Here is a 12,524-nt window from a genome sequence, read left to right as displayed (position 1 = left end):
CAAAAGAGAGAGAATACTTGTGATACTGTGAGTTGCTGGAATTGAGTTGAGTGAAGATTTTAAAGCTTTGAAGAGCAGAGAGAAAACTGTTTTCCAGGAAGGCTCACAGAGACAGATGAAGAAGACTTCTGCCTTTGAGTCACTTACCCTTAAAAATAAAATCTCCAAACTCAGTGACCCATACACACCTCAGAGAGATGTGAAATGGGAGGAGAAGATCTAATGACAAATTTCCGAGCAGCTGGCATTAGAGAAATAGAAAACTATGATGAAAAATAGTTTTCTCGTGAGAAACTCCGTAAGCTAACAGGAAGAGACTTCTGTTTCTCTACAAAGACTGATGAAAGACTGTAGCAAGAATTAAGACTGTTTTTAACCACCAAAGTCCTAGAGTTTTTGTCTCTATGTTGTCATGTGTACAGAGAAATAGTTAAGATGTGGAAGATAAGGGGGTTTTCTGAAAGTTTATTCTAGTGTTCTTATTCTTGTAGTTTGTTAATAAACTGTCTTTATTCCTTTTAAGTCTTAAACCTGTTTTGCTCTTGTTCTAATCCATATCTCACAACAAGAAATAAGTAGTTTTTTTAGTTACTGGTTTAAAACCACGACAATGACATATTTAAAAATGTATTGATTAAATGACTTTGGAAAGCAAACACTGCATAAAATAGCATTCAGTGTTGGAGATGTTATGTTAAAGTGAATTGTCAGTTTCTGCTTTTCCCTGTTTCTTCAGATTTTATCAATAAAACTCAGGCTTTATAAATATAACTCACTTTATTAATAAACCCCTCAGAATACACACCTGCACACATTGTAGAAATCAATCCTTTTCTGTTGCAAGTTTCATGCCAGTGCTGCTGTGATATTTCTTTGCTCCGTTTCAGCAATTATCTACAACAAAGAAACGCGTCCACAATTTTTGACTTTGCATAGGCAGTGCAAGCCTTCGTTGTCAGTCCCTGTATATTTCCCCCAAACTTATTTAGACTGAGAACCGAGTGATTCCAGCCTGTTTTTAAACCACTTTTCATGCTGATCTGCCTTCTACCGCTGGAGGAACGCTTCTTGCATTTGAGGAACATCAGAAAAGATTCTCGTTAAATGCTCTATGAACACTGAAAAGCCTGTTCTGTGTGTTTAATGGGACATTCTGAGGGTGTTTTGTTGTGGTTTGGGGGCTGAGGGAGGCACCCCATGGAAGGGCTGGTTCACCTTGACAGCCCTGTCAGGAGACGGACCCCGTTCTCCCTTGAGGCTGCCCGCAAGGCTCTGAGGGGGCTTTTGGGGCAAAAAAACCAAAACCCAAAAGAACAGTAAGAAAAAAACCCCAACAAGAACAACAACAAAAAACCCAACAAAAAAGCAAAAACCGACAGAAAAAAAACCACACAGAAAGCGATCGCTAAAAACGAACTTGCCAAACACAATTGGGCGAGCAGACAAGACACCTGCAAGGCTTCGCCGGCACATCCCCACCTGTTCGCCGATCCTGAGGCGAGAGCGAGGGCGGGAACGCGGCCCCTCACGGCTTCCCGCCCTTTTTAAAACTTCTGAGGGCGGGAGGCCGTGAGGGGGCGGTGTTCCCGCCCTTTTTTAAGGTTTCTGGGGGCACGGGGGCCCCCCGCTTTGGGATTTCCTGCCCTTTGTAAAGTTTCTGAGGGTGAAAGTTGTGGGGTAAGGTGTTTTGACCTTTTTTTTGAGCCTTTGTAGTTCCTTTCCTCAGGGCTGCTGGGCTGTGAGGGAGTGTCTGAGAGCCGGCCCCTCAGGGCTGTGGAGAGGGACTGGTGTTCTCCCGGGAGGTTAGTGGTGTTTTCTTGGCTATGAACTCCGTATGGCCGGGAAGAGCTGTCTCCCTTCTCTGTCTCAGGAAAGTAAAAATTTATTTTTTCAATAGAGTAGCGCTCTGAGGGGCTGTTTAAGGCCGGTCCGTGCCGCCTTCCCTTGCGGCTGCCTTGCTTTTGGCTGTGGCGTTGCGTGAGGTGCGAGGTCATTCCTTTCCTTCTGCTGGTGGTTTTATATATTTAGTTATGAACTTTTACATAAATACTTGTATCTATACACACTTTATATTTGTGTATATGTATATTTGTCAGCCTGTGAGGCTGGAGCAAAGACCCTGCTGAGCACTTTCAGGCAGGTGAGGGTTAACACTCCTTGTTGACCTGATGTGTGAGGGATGATGATTGTTCCGCTTATCTTATATACTTAATAAACCAACCAGCAGGGTGCTAATAAAAGAAATAGGTATTACTGAAACTTTTTTTCTCTCACAGAAGAAAACAAGTCCATGATTTTAGTTTGATCAGACCCCACCATTGCCTTGAGGGAGTGGGGTGGGTTTAAAGTAGCTATTGAAATTATTGCTGCGAAATGAAATTTGTTTAAAAAAGCAGCAGCCCCATGGCTTTACAAAAGCGTTTTGTTAAAATCGTGCTGTTTCAGGTTGTTATTTGAGCTCTGGGCGCTGCTTTATTGAAGATATCTACTTAAAATATTACAGATATGAAATGGAAAACTGCCTCACCTTTTATTATTGGATGTTTGAACAACAAATACAGGCCACTAGAAAGTAAAAGATTTGCTTGCCGCATTGCTAAATGTGTATTATTTTTGTAGCACAGAGGGCTCTTACACAGCAGTACAATGTTATTTTTCTACCTTTGGAATTTTGTTTTTGTTACTATTCCTTCTGGTGATTAGAATTAGGCAGAGAAAAGTGGGTGTGTATTTTGTTTGAGTTTTCCTGTTTGTTAGTTTTGAAAGGGGGCCTAAATATGTGAATTGCTGGCACTTTCTCCCTGAAACTGCCTTAGCAAAGCAATCTTTGCCTGGAAATGAACACTTGTTGTTGCTGGCAGCCTTCCAGGGTGAAGTCTGTGGTGGTCCTTGACCCTGCCAGGGTTCAAGTAGCAGCATCAGCCAAAGAGGTGTCAGAAAGGCCATCTCCATTTATTGTATTATTTTATTATTTGTAGAATGATTTCCATTGTACAAAAACAAATTATACACAGTGGATATAAGCATTTGCTGATGTTTATTCATCTGAATAAAAAGAAATCATGTTAGAAGGAGAGATGAGGAGAGTTGCTTGAAAGTAGAAAGTGTAGGTTGAGAAGAAGCATCAAATAGTGTTTAAGTAACTTCCATACCCAAAACGAATAGTAATCTTGTATTAAATAGCATTAATGACTTCAAAATGGAAAGTTTCAAACATTAGCACCATATGTGTATGTGTGGATGGATCCTATGGCATCAACCAGAAGACTTTCAATGTTAATACTTTTATTACACTGATTTTATTGAATTATGTTCCTTTAAGGGCTTAGGGAAGCTGCTAATAGTTGACATGACTTGTGTTTTATTATGATTAGATCAAGCTTTTAGTATAAAGCTCAGTGAATATTGCCAGCATATTTGGCTTCTATGATAGATTAGTATCCTTCAGTTTTTCCATATGGCTTTGTCTGTTGCAGCTTTTGTGACAACTGGGCTAAATTAGTGCTAATAAATGTGAGACAAGCAAGAATGGTTAATTCTTTGTTAGAAATATTTGTTTTGTTTAAGTGGAAATGTGAATCTGTGTGAAAGGTAATTGTAGATATTTTGTCATTTCAGAGTGCCTGTTTTCAAACAGCCTGCTTGGCTTTTTGGGAACATCCTGCTTTATGCCAATTCAAGCCATCTTTTACAGCCTCTGCTGGCCTGCAGCTGTAAAAAAATAAGAGGACAAAAAGTAGTGAGTTTGTCCCATAAAATTCAGAATCGCTGAGGTTTGACCCTCGTGCTTTACTAAAAGGGTGTCCTCTATTTCCTTGCCTTATTCGTGTTGTGATTTTGAGTGTACTTAATGGCAGTAAATCCACAGTGTTACTGTAGAACTTCTCTGCTGGATGCCAACTTCACCATTTTCAGGTAAGTGCTTGGAAGGAGAGCTTTATTTTTGTTTTTTCATTGCTCAGTTCCAAAGTTAATACAATGTAACATAAAAATGTTGCTGTGGTCAGCTACTGTTACTGATGTTACAGTGTTATTTCTGTGTCAAGGAGCATTTCCATGTATACTGTTCATATGTGTAAGAGATAGGGGTAGACAACCAAGATACTTTAAATTTTATGTTCTTATAGTTTTTCAAACACTTAAATAGTCCCTACAGCCCTGTTTTACTTCTCTGTAAGCTGCTTGGGGCTTGTTGGAAATGGCAGACTCCAAGCAGGGCCACCAGGTTAGAGGCTTGTTCACAGCTCATTCAGCAGTTACTGGGTTGGTTCTTCCCTTGATGGAGGTGCCAGATTTGGGGGCCCAAATGAGGTATTTAACTACAGGGTTTGAGTATGAAACCTTTTTGTGGCATGCCAGATTTCATGTTATCGGCTGTGTGATGGAATATGGTCAACCTATGGTGCTTGGAAGGATTTGTCTCGTGGTTGACAGTGGCTCTCAGAAAGAGAATATGCATTAATAAGACTTTTTAGTCTTTCTAAAAGGATAGCCTTAATGAATACTGGTAAATCAATTTAGAATTATTCAGATACATTAAAGCAAACCCAGACCTCTCTGGTTTGTCTGTGACAGAAATGGAGACTGGTGAGTCAGTAAGGGAAATCAGCTCATTTTCTTCATGTGATGTGTTTTAGCAGAACCACATTACATCATCCTGATTTGTGATGGGTGATTTCTAAGTCTGAAGTAGACCATGAGGAGTATAAAATCCTTCATGGTTACAATTTTGTTCTGCACTGATGCTCAGTAAAGCTTAATATTCATTGCAGTTCCTCCCTGAAAAGGATGCGAGTTGTGTTGCTGGTTTAGCACCATTTTCCAGCTGAAGTTTTAGACAGAAGGGTGATAATGTCTGTGCATGCTACGAAATTGATGCTGTGCTGCAGAACTTGTTTTGGCAACATCCAATAAGGGTGAATTTCTATCTGCTTTAATTCTCCTAAGTTAAAGGGGAGAAGACAGAAAAAGTTAAACATTAAGGTAGTGTTAATTTTGTACTTCTAAACCAGTAGATAAGCTTTTTCAGATTGATACTTGGAAAAGAAATTGCTTTAGTGGAAGAGTTCTATATTGAGTAAATAAAAAAAAAAAAAAAAAAAATCTTTTTGCCCAGAAAATAAATTATATGACAGAAACAAAATCAGTTCCTAGTATTTCTCTTCTGTCTGATGGATGTCTGACAGGACCTATATTCTGTCTTGCCCATGACTAAAGCACAAAGTGAAATATTTACTTGTCTTTCATGGCAAATATGTATTCTTGGTTGCTTGTTATTTTATTACCTTACCTGAGCTGTGCTGGCTTTGCTACCTTTTCCCTGCAGCCCCATCTTTGCACAGCTCAGCTGAGCGGTTTTGGCTGAGCCAGGAAGAAAAAGGAAGCAGAGACTCTAAACCTTTATCTCATATAACTACGATGGGGAGTGTCCTTGCTATCCCACTGAGGTCGCTGTGTTGCATGGAAAGGATGGGTACAGATCCTAAAACCACATTGCCACACTTCAATCCCATTCAGAATGGGCTCTCCTCAGAGATAGCAAGTATCCAAGGTCTAAATTCATATCAACGTGGTAGTCTCTATTATGTCTTATATTTACCTGGGAATATGAAAGAGTTGCGTAAAATGAAAACATTAAAAAAAAAACCCAATTGGTTCATCTATTCTTGTCTGCACTGTGGGGCTAGCTGGTAACACTGTAATTATCTCATGCATGAAAATCCTGCTTTCAGGTCATTACACTTCTTCAGGCCTGGTATAGTACACAAGACTATCACGATTAAATGACGGGACTAGATTAAATGTGAAATGCCAACTTGTAAAGGAATTGGCTGGCTCTATCCAGGGGCATTATTTTATTAATCTGAAAGCATAATAAACCTTGAACTTCTACAGTACAAATGCATCTGCATAATTGCTTACTGCTGTTGGGTATTTTTCTTCAACAAAGGCAATAATTCTAGAATGCTTAAACTGAGCTTTTTCATGGTTAAAAGGAAGGTTGGACTAAGGTTTGGCATGGTCTTAGTCCTGTTTTGATCTCAGGTCTAAAATGTACTGTTTCTCATAGGAATAATAGGCAAATTTTAAATATACTTCAAGGACTGTATTATTCATATATTCTTTGTTTAGTTCTTTCCCTTATTTTATTTATTTTATTATTTATTTATTTCTTATTATTAGCTTTTGATTCAGTTCTGTACTGTTTTTTCTGTTAGAACTGCCATTTTTTATTAAACCTAGGTATCTTTCCATTAGTCTCACAGATGTGCTAAGGCTTAATGATACAAATATGTATGATTTCTCTTTAACTTGGTTGCTATTATAATGTGACAGGGGCAAAATCCCAGTGTTTTGGTTCTAAATGAATACTTATCTATGCCTTTTCCTCTGATAGATTTATTACTGAGGGACACTCTTGAAAGATGAAGATTGGTGCTTTGGTAGTACATCCAGAGACATCTCCTCCTTGCAATTTGCTCTCTTCTGCCCTGTGCTGCAGATTTCTATTCCTCTGTTCCGTGTAGGTTTGAAACTGTTGCTATTCAGATGTTGCCTCCACACATGGCATTCAAACTGAAGCTTCTGAGTGTCAAACTGTTAAATCCTGTTCAGAGAAGCTGTCTGACAGCGCTTGCTCATCGGTGGTTGATGAACATTGCTCTTACAGGCTCTGTTTAAAAAACCCTCAGCCCTTACTGCAGTTTTTCTTTTCCCACTCGTGATTCAACAGAGTAGAATGTCACTTGTTGATAATGGCATAGATCAGTTGTCAAACTCCAAGGCTGAATTAGCAGAAATATTAAAATTCTCTAGGTTTGGGGTTTTTTTGGTGGCAAGGATTTGAGGTGAGAAGCTGCCAGCTCCTGTCATTACCAAGGTCTCAAATTTGCACTTCTTTTTTGAGTGCAACGGGATGTTTTAGCTTGTTAACAAAGTCTCTTTGACTTGGCAGATGACAGGTGGCTTCTCCAACACAAGTCTTCATAAAAAAGTTAGGGGCTTTTTTTTTCCACAGATGTTAATTGAATACAAAAGTCCTAAAAGCAGCATTTCTGTGAAATTTTCAGGGACATTGATCTGAGGTTAGTGTTACAGTGAGGAGATGAAAATCTTTGAATTTCCACTTACAGGAACTGCAAAGTAGTACAAAACATGGGACTCAAACATTAAATGAGATCAAGGGAGATTTACATCCCTGTTGCACATACTAAATTTGTGTTTTGTGCATTTGGGAAGTGTGGCCTTCTTGCCTTTCTTCTCCCTCAGCAGTGAGCATAATCGTCTTTCTTGTAGATACTCCAACACCCAACCAAAGTAAATATTTAAGAAACAGATGAAAAGAGCAGGCAATTAGCTCCCCTTCTGGTGGCTCTAAGTGCATAAAGCTGCCTAATGCTTTGCTTGCTCCTTCTCCTCACTTTCAGATTCAATTTTTTTGCCTCCTTTGGCTGTGAGCCGCAGATGGTCACAGAGAATAGATGCAAAGCAAACAGATACTGTACAAGGCTGAAATCTTTTGGCACAGGAGTCCCCATCTTGCTGAACAGGAACTGGCAGCTGGCTCTCTCTCCCAGGACTGCAAGTCCCAGCTGGGGTAGGCACAGAGGGAGATGAAGCCAGGTGTTCATGGTCTCTAGCAAAGTGCTCTAAGAACTTTGGGAAATGTGAATAAATCTCTTGTGTGCTGAAGAGAAAACGAGTCAGTGTTTGGGTACAAGAAAACAAGTATGTCTTAGTCCAGGTGGCAGTGATCTTCTGAATCACTGGGATTGCAGATTTCCCTAGAGCTACAGGCATCCTGTTGTTCCTCACAATTCAGCTTTCCCTCTTGTGGGACTGAGGTATGTCCTTGAGTGCACATCACAAATCCTTGTCTTTGGCACCTCGTTTTCTGTGTGTGGAAGAGGAGGATTTGTATACTGACAATGTCATGAGCTAAGCTGCTTTAGCCGAGCCTTAAGTCATAACATGTCAAAATCTGAGTGCTCACATGAGCACAAACATGAGTAAAATGACAAGAGCTGCCTAAGAATGAGCGAGACTTGGTAGTGTGCAACAAATCATTTCTATGCTGATCACTAAAAGTCGTCCTCTAATCCCATTTTGGGAATCATTCACTTAGCATTATTCTCTTCTGTTGTACACAAACCTGCCTCCTATCCAAGGCTGTATTTTCTCCTATGACCTGGTGTGAAGTTGCTGTCTAGGCACTGGTGACCTACTTTTGGGAGAGGCATCAGGGAGGAAGGGAAAGAAATGAGGTGAGCTGTGTTTTCATAGTCCATCTCAGTGACCCAATGCAGTGCAGTCTGTCTGAGTTGCTGTTGGGTGGCTGTGTAGAGCAGCAGCAAGGTTAGCAAGCTTATGCGACTGTGGTGCGGTGCCTCTGCCCCTTGTGATGTGTCGACTTCTCCAGAGTGACAGCAAGTCAGGAGCTGAAAAATTTGGAAATATTTGCCCAGTGTGGTCCAGCTGCCAGGCATCACAGTGTCTTAATGAGCTTGTTGTCCTTCTCAGTTTCTTTGGGACAGTGAGCCAGGCAAACCAGGAATCATATTCCTTATGATGCTTAGGTGTTCATCTATGCTCAGGTGTAGTTTATATTACAGCAGCAAAAATACTTTTCTGCTTTGCAGCTTCAGAGGTTTGCATCAACAGAGAAAGAGCAACATAATGGGGTTGAGGTTTGCTGCTCATTACACAAGTTCAGAGTTCTGATTTAACAAATGCTTGGCTTTTACCAGGTGCTTGGAAAAGTGATGGGCAAGAGGCTTCAGCATTTCCTGCTTCAGCAAAGATTTGATTCTTAATCTTAATTTGAGAAATTCTCCTTTAAATCAAGTCCACTTCTATTTTTCTTTTCCTCGGTCTCCCTCAACCATGGTTTTGTACCTTGTGTCCAGTTCATAGCATTAAGTCAGAGGTCAAGGTCTCCTTTTAGTGTGTGTCCATATAATACAGAGAAAAGCTGACATCTTGTTAATAGCTTTTAGTTGCTGTTACAGGGACACCCTGATAAATACCATCCAGGTCAGCACAGTGTCTGTTTGAATGTATTCTGTAAAGCAGTTGTTATTATATAGAAGTTAATTAGTACTAATTAGTTTCTCTGTTGACAGAGTTGTAAAGAAGCCAAGTAATTTTTTTTCCTTTTTTAGTGGTGTCCTTTGCTGTGATAAAGCCATGTTGGTACATTTGCACTTCTTAATTTTATTCTCCAGGACTTTCACCAATGCACAAAGTACTAAAAGCTTTTCTAGAAGTAACTATCAAGCAAAAAAATGAATAATTTACCATATTAGACAATTATCCTGCCAAAGAGCTCTGTGTGACCAGACACCATGCTTGGCATGAGGAGTATATCCACTCTGTAAGAAATCCTTTTGGGTGTTCCCTTCAACACCAGCAAAATAAGAATGATTGAATACAACTGTACTCAATATTAAAACTTATTTTGGACCACGATCATATGAAAATAGGAAAAAAGCTATCTGGAAACTTTAGTTAGTCATAATTCCAATTCACTAATATAAAAGGTGTAGTTTAACTTTCATGACACTGAAACTACAGCTGTTTTCTCTCTAGTGTTACATGAGCAGCTTGTGTAGTTGTCTGTTACTTGGTAATGCTTGCATTCCTGAATCCAGAAGATGTTTGGTAACTGAAGGAGCCAAATGCAGCTTAAATTGCTGGTATTGTTTTGCTGGACTGTAAAATTGCAGGATAAGAAATATTTGGGCAAGTGGAGCCTGGTGCTGTTTAGTGTTTGTTTTTGCTTGCATAAACCATCCTCCTTTTCAGAGAGTAGACTGATGAACTTTGCAGTATGTGTGCAATTTTAAAATATTTGTTTTCGGTGACAAATAATTCTCTCTAGATTTTGTTTCCTGCATGTACCCATTTGCATTTTAAAAAAAAAAATTATGGATGTTTTTTTCCTTTGTGCAACATGGAAGTCTACATCTTTCACTATAATAAAGTGCTGTACTTGAGGTGAGTGGGAAAGGTTAAGAAAAATCATGAAGGGTGTTAGTTTGAAGTTACTTGAAGGCTGTCAAGAAATCAGTTTGGTCTCTAGAGCAATCATGCTCACTCTCAAGATAATACCATTTTATAAATATTCTACTTGCTTATATTCCTTCCAGTGTTGAAACAAGTCATTTCTATGCTCAGCCAAGCTGTAGGTCCTAACACAGATTTCCTCTTAACGTGGATTTGCTTCACGTTGTCTGGATGATGCGGTGAGTTCTTGAAGCCAGTCTGAAAGGCAAAAGCCTGGGTTTAAACAACACTGATTTGTCAGGGACTGGTGGAAATGAGTTTGCCAAGGCTGTATCAAGTGTAAGAATGCCAGACAGATTTCAACTTCTTTGCAGTTTAAATCTAGTTCAGCTGGACTGTCTCTTGGTTTGGTGTGTTGAGTGCATCTCGCCTCTTTCTAATCTCAGTTTAAATGGCAGATAAAATTTCTGCTGTTGGTGACTACAGTCAGTGTGGTTTTGGTTATTTATGCAGCTTCAATTACAGAGCTTGTGTACAGTTTTAGATTTTAGGGGTTGACATCCGTGTGTACAATTGCAGTCGCACTGATGATGCAGTTAGTAAATATTTGCTGTAGTCCCTGTGACTTGAAGCCATTTCTGTAAGAAAACAGTGAGTACTTGTTCTTTGTAGTTTACAGTCATGGAGCAAAATTGATTTAATTGTTTTCTCCACCAATTTGTTTCCTTTGTGTTTTCTAGCTTCTCCCAGTTTAAGGTGAGCTTGTTTAGCTTTTGAAATGAAAATTTTTAGGTTTTTTTCATGCTTTTTCTTGCTTAAATGCAAAAGGAGCAGCCCTAGATGTGTAGAAACTGGATATATAAGGAAGGTTGTAATATTTAAGTGTCCAAGTTTCTGATTGAGACTAAATGGTTTTTTTGATTAGTTGCCTAACTAGTTGGTTTTGCCACCTGAGAAGAAACTGGGAGATAATTTTGTTTGCTTTTTCATGCAATTATCGAATATGATGTATCCTGAACTATTTCCAATATTTTTGTAGGTTATTAGTTTCAGGAACAGTGGATATAGTAGTTGAGCAGCATTCTTAAATAATATCAAGGTAGTTTCTTTTATGATGAATGAAAAAAGGGACATTTCCATTTATTCCCATTTTGTTGACCTGCTGCCTGGAAGAAAAGCACAGAGAGAGGGCTTTTAGCTTGTCACCCTGCTAATATTTAGTAATGTAACAACATAAACCTTTTTTATTTGATGGCTGATGTCTGCTGCCATCGATTCAATCACCACCTGTGGCTGACTGGAAGGAAAGAAATTTTTGTGTCTTTTCCTTTTAGACAGACAGATATGAGGAGAGGAGGAGTGGGGCTGGATTATTGTTTCTTAGCTACATCTGTGGTGGTGAGCTCTGACTAAATGCTGAATGCCTTGAGTTAGGATGAGGGAGGGATTTGTTCCCTTCCCTTTTGTTTTTCTCAGGATTGAAGGACTTGCTGTGCTCTGATGCTGGCTCTTGATACTGCCAGGGCTAAGAGAAGAGAAATGGGGATTGAGTGAGGGAAGTTTTGATTTGGAATAAGTTACCAACAGATCCTGAACCCCCAAAACATAAGGTACACGTTCAGCTGATTTTTTGGTACCATCTTAAATTGCAACAAGCAATCAGCGAATAACGAAGGAAGCTGGCACTGAGCTTTACGTTCCATGGCATGACAGTAATCCTTCATGGGAAACACAGGAGATTGCAGAAATTGTGTGATGCATCTCTGCACAAGCTCCTGTTTTCTTTGCATGATGGCTGCTGTGGAAAATGCCAAGTTTTAAACTTCCTTGTTACACTCATGGCTGAGGTTTGTAAGAAGTAATCATGGCTGTGTACATCTCTCTATGTGCTGTAAACTTTGGAGCTGTATCTTTTTCAATGCTTACCTGCTAATGATAAGAAAAGAGAAGCTTGTTTTTCCAAGTAGAATTGTTTTATAGCAGATTAGCCTGTTAAAAATTCAGTAACGTGGCATCATTAGTTTTAATTATTTGAGATGCCATAATTAATCACTCAAGTATCCATGTATATTAACAGTGTCTTTTTAATATCCTGCCTTTGTAGGTGTGAGAGTTGTGTCTTCTGACAGGGATAAAAACAGGGAACAATTTTGTTTGCTGTTATTTAGCACGACAGGCCTCTTAGCTTGTCAGTTGACCAGCACTAAAAGTCCTGGAATGTATTCCATGTTTTCTTAGAAGTCTATATTATACAGTATATACTATATATTTATTCTTCTATAATAGAATTGCTTAAAAAAAACCCTGAAGGCAAGAAGAATAGGAGAAATTGATTTTGTCTTGTCCAGTTATTTGGATAAGTAAGTTAATGCATTGTGGTGTAGCCCCTGTTTAATAAACCACCTTTTATTACTGTGGTAAATGTCATTTTACATGAGTTTTAACCTCTTCCTTCTACTGAGCAAGTCCCAGTGTTGAGTGGTAGAGCTCTTTCCTTCAGAGCCAGCTGGTGCCTCAGG

At 39.3% G+C, this 12,524-nt stretch overlaps 1 long non-coding RNA gene across 1 annotated transcript in view; it reads left to right on the top strand.

Annotated features, from left to right (window-relative positions):
• The first annotated feature begins 1,561 nt into the window (after window positions 1–1,561).
• LOC111942187 (uncharacterized) overlaps window positions 1,562–12,524 on the top strand; it is a 34,989-nt gene continuing 24,026 nt past the window's right edge. Inside the window, exons 1-2 of the long non-coding RNA XR_015282280.1 lie at window positions 1,562–1,677; window positions 3,619–3,915. This is a non-coding gene — a long non-coding RNA (uncharacterized LOC111942187). The remainder of the gene's footprint in view (window positions 1,678–3,618; window positions 3,916–12,524) is intronic.

This window comes from Cyanistes caeruleus, unplaced genomic scaffold (genome assembly GCF_971803275.1).
Source record: "Cyanistes caeruleus unplaced genomic scaffold, bCyaCae1.hap1.1 HAP1_SCAFFOLD_214, whole genome shotgun sequence".
Taxonomy (NCBI): Eukaryota; Metazoa; Chordata; class Aves; order Passeriformes; family Paridae; genus Cyanistes; species Cyanistes caeruleus.
The sequence above is the reverse complement of the archived record's forward strand: the minus strand, read 5'-3'. Positions and strand labels throughout refer to the sequence as shown.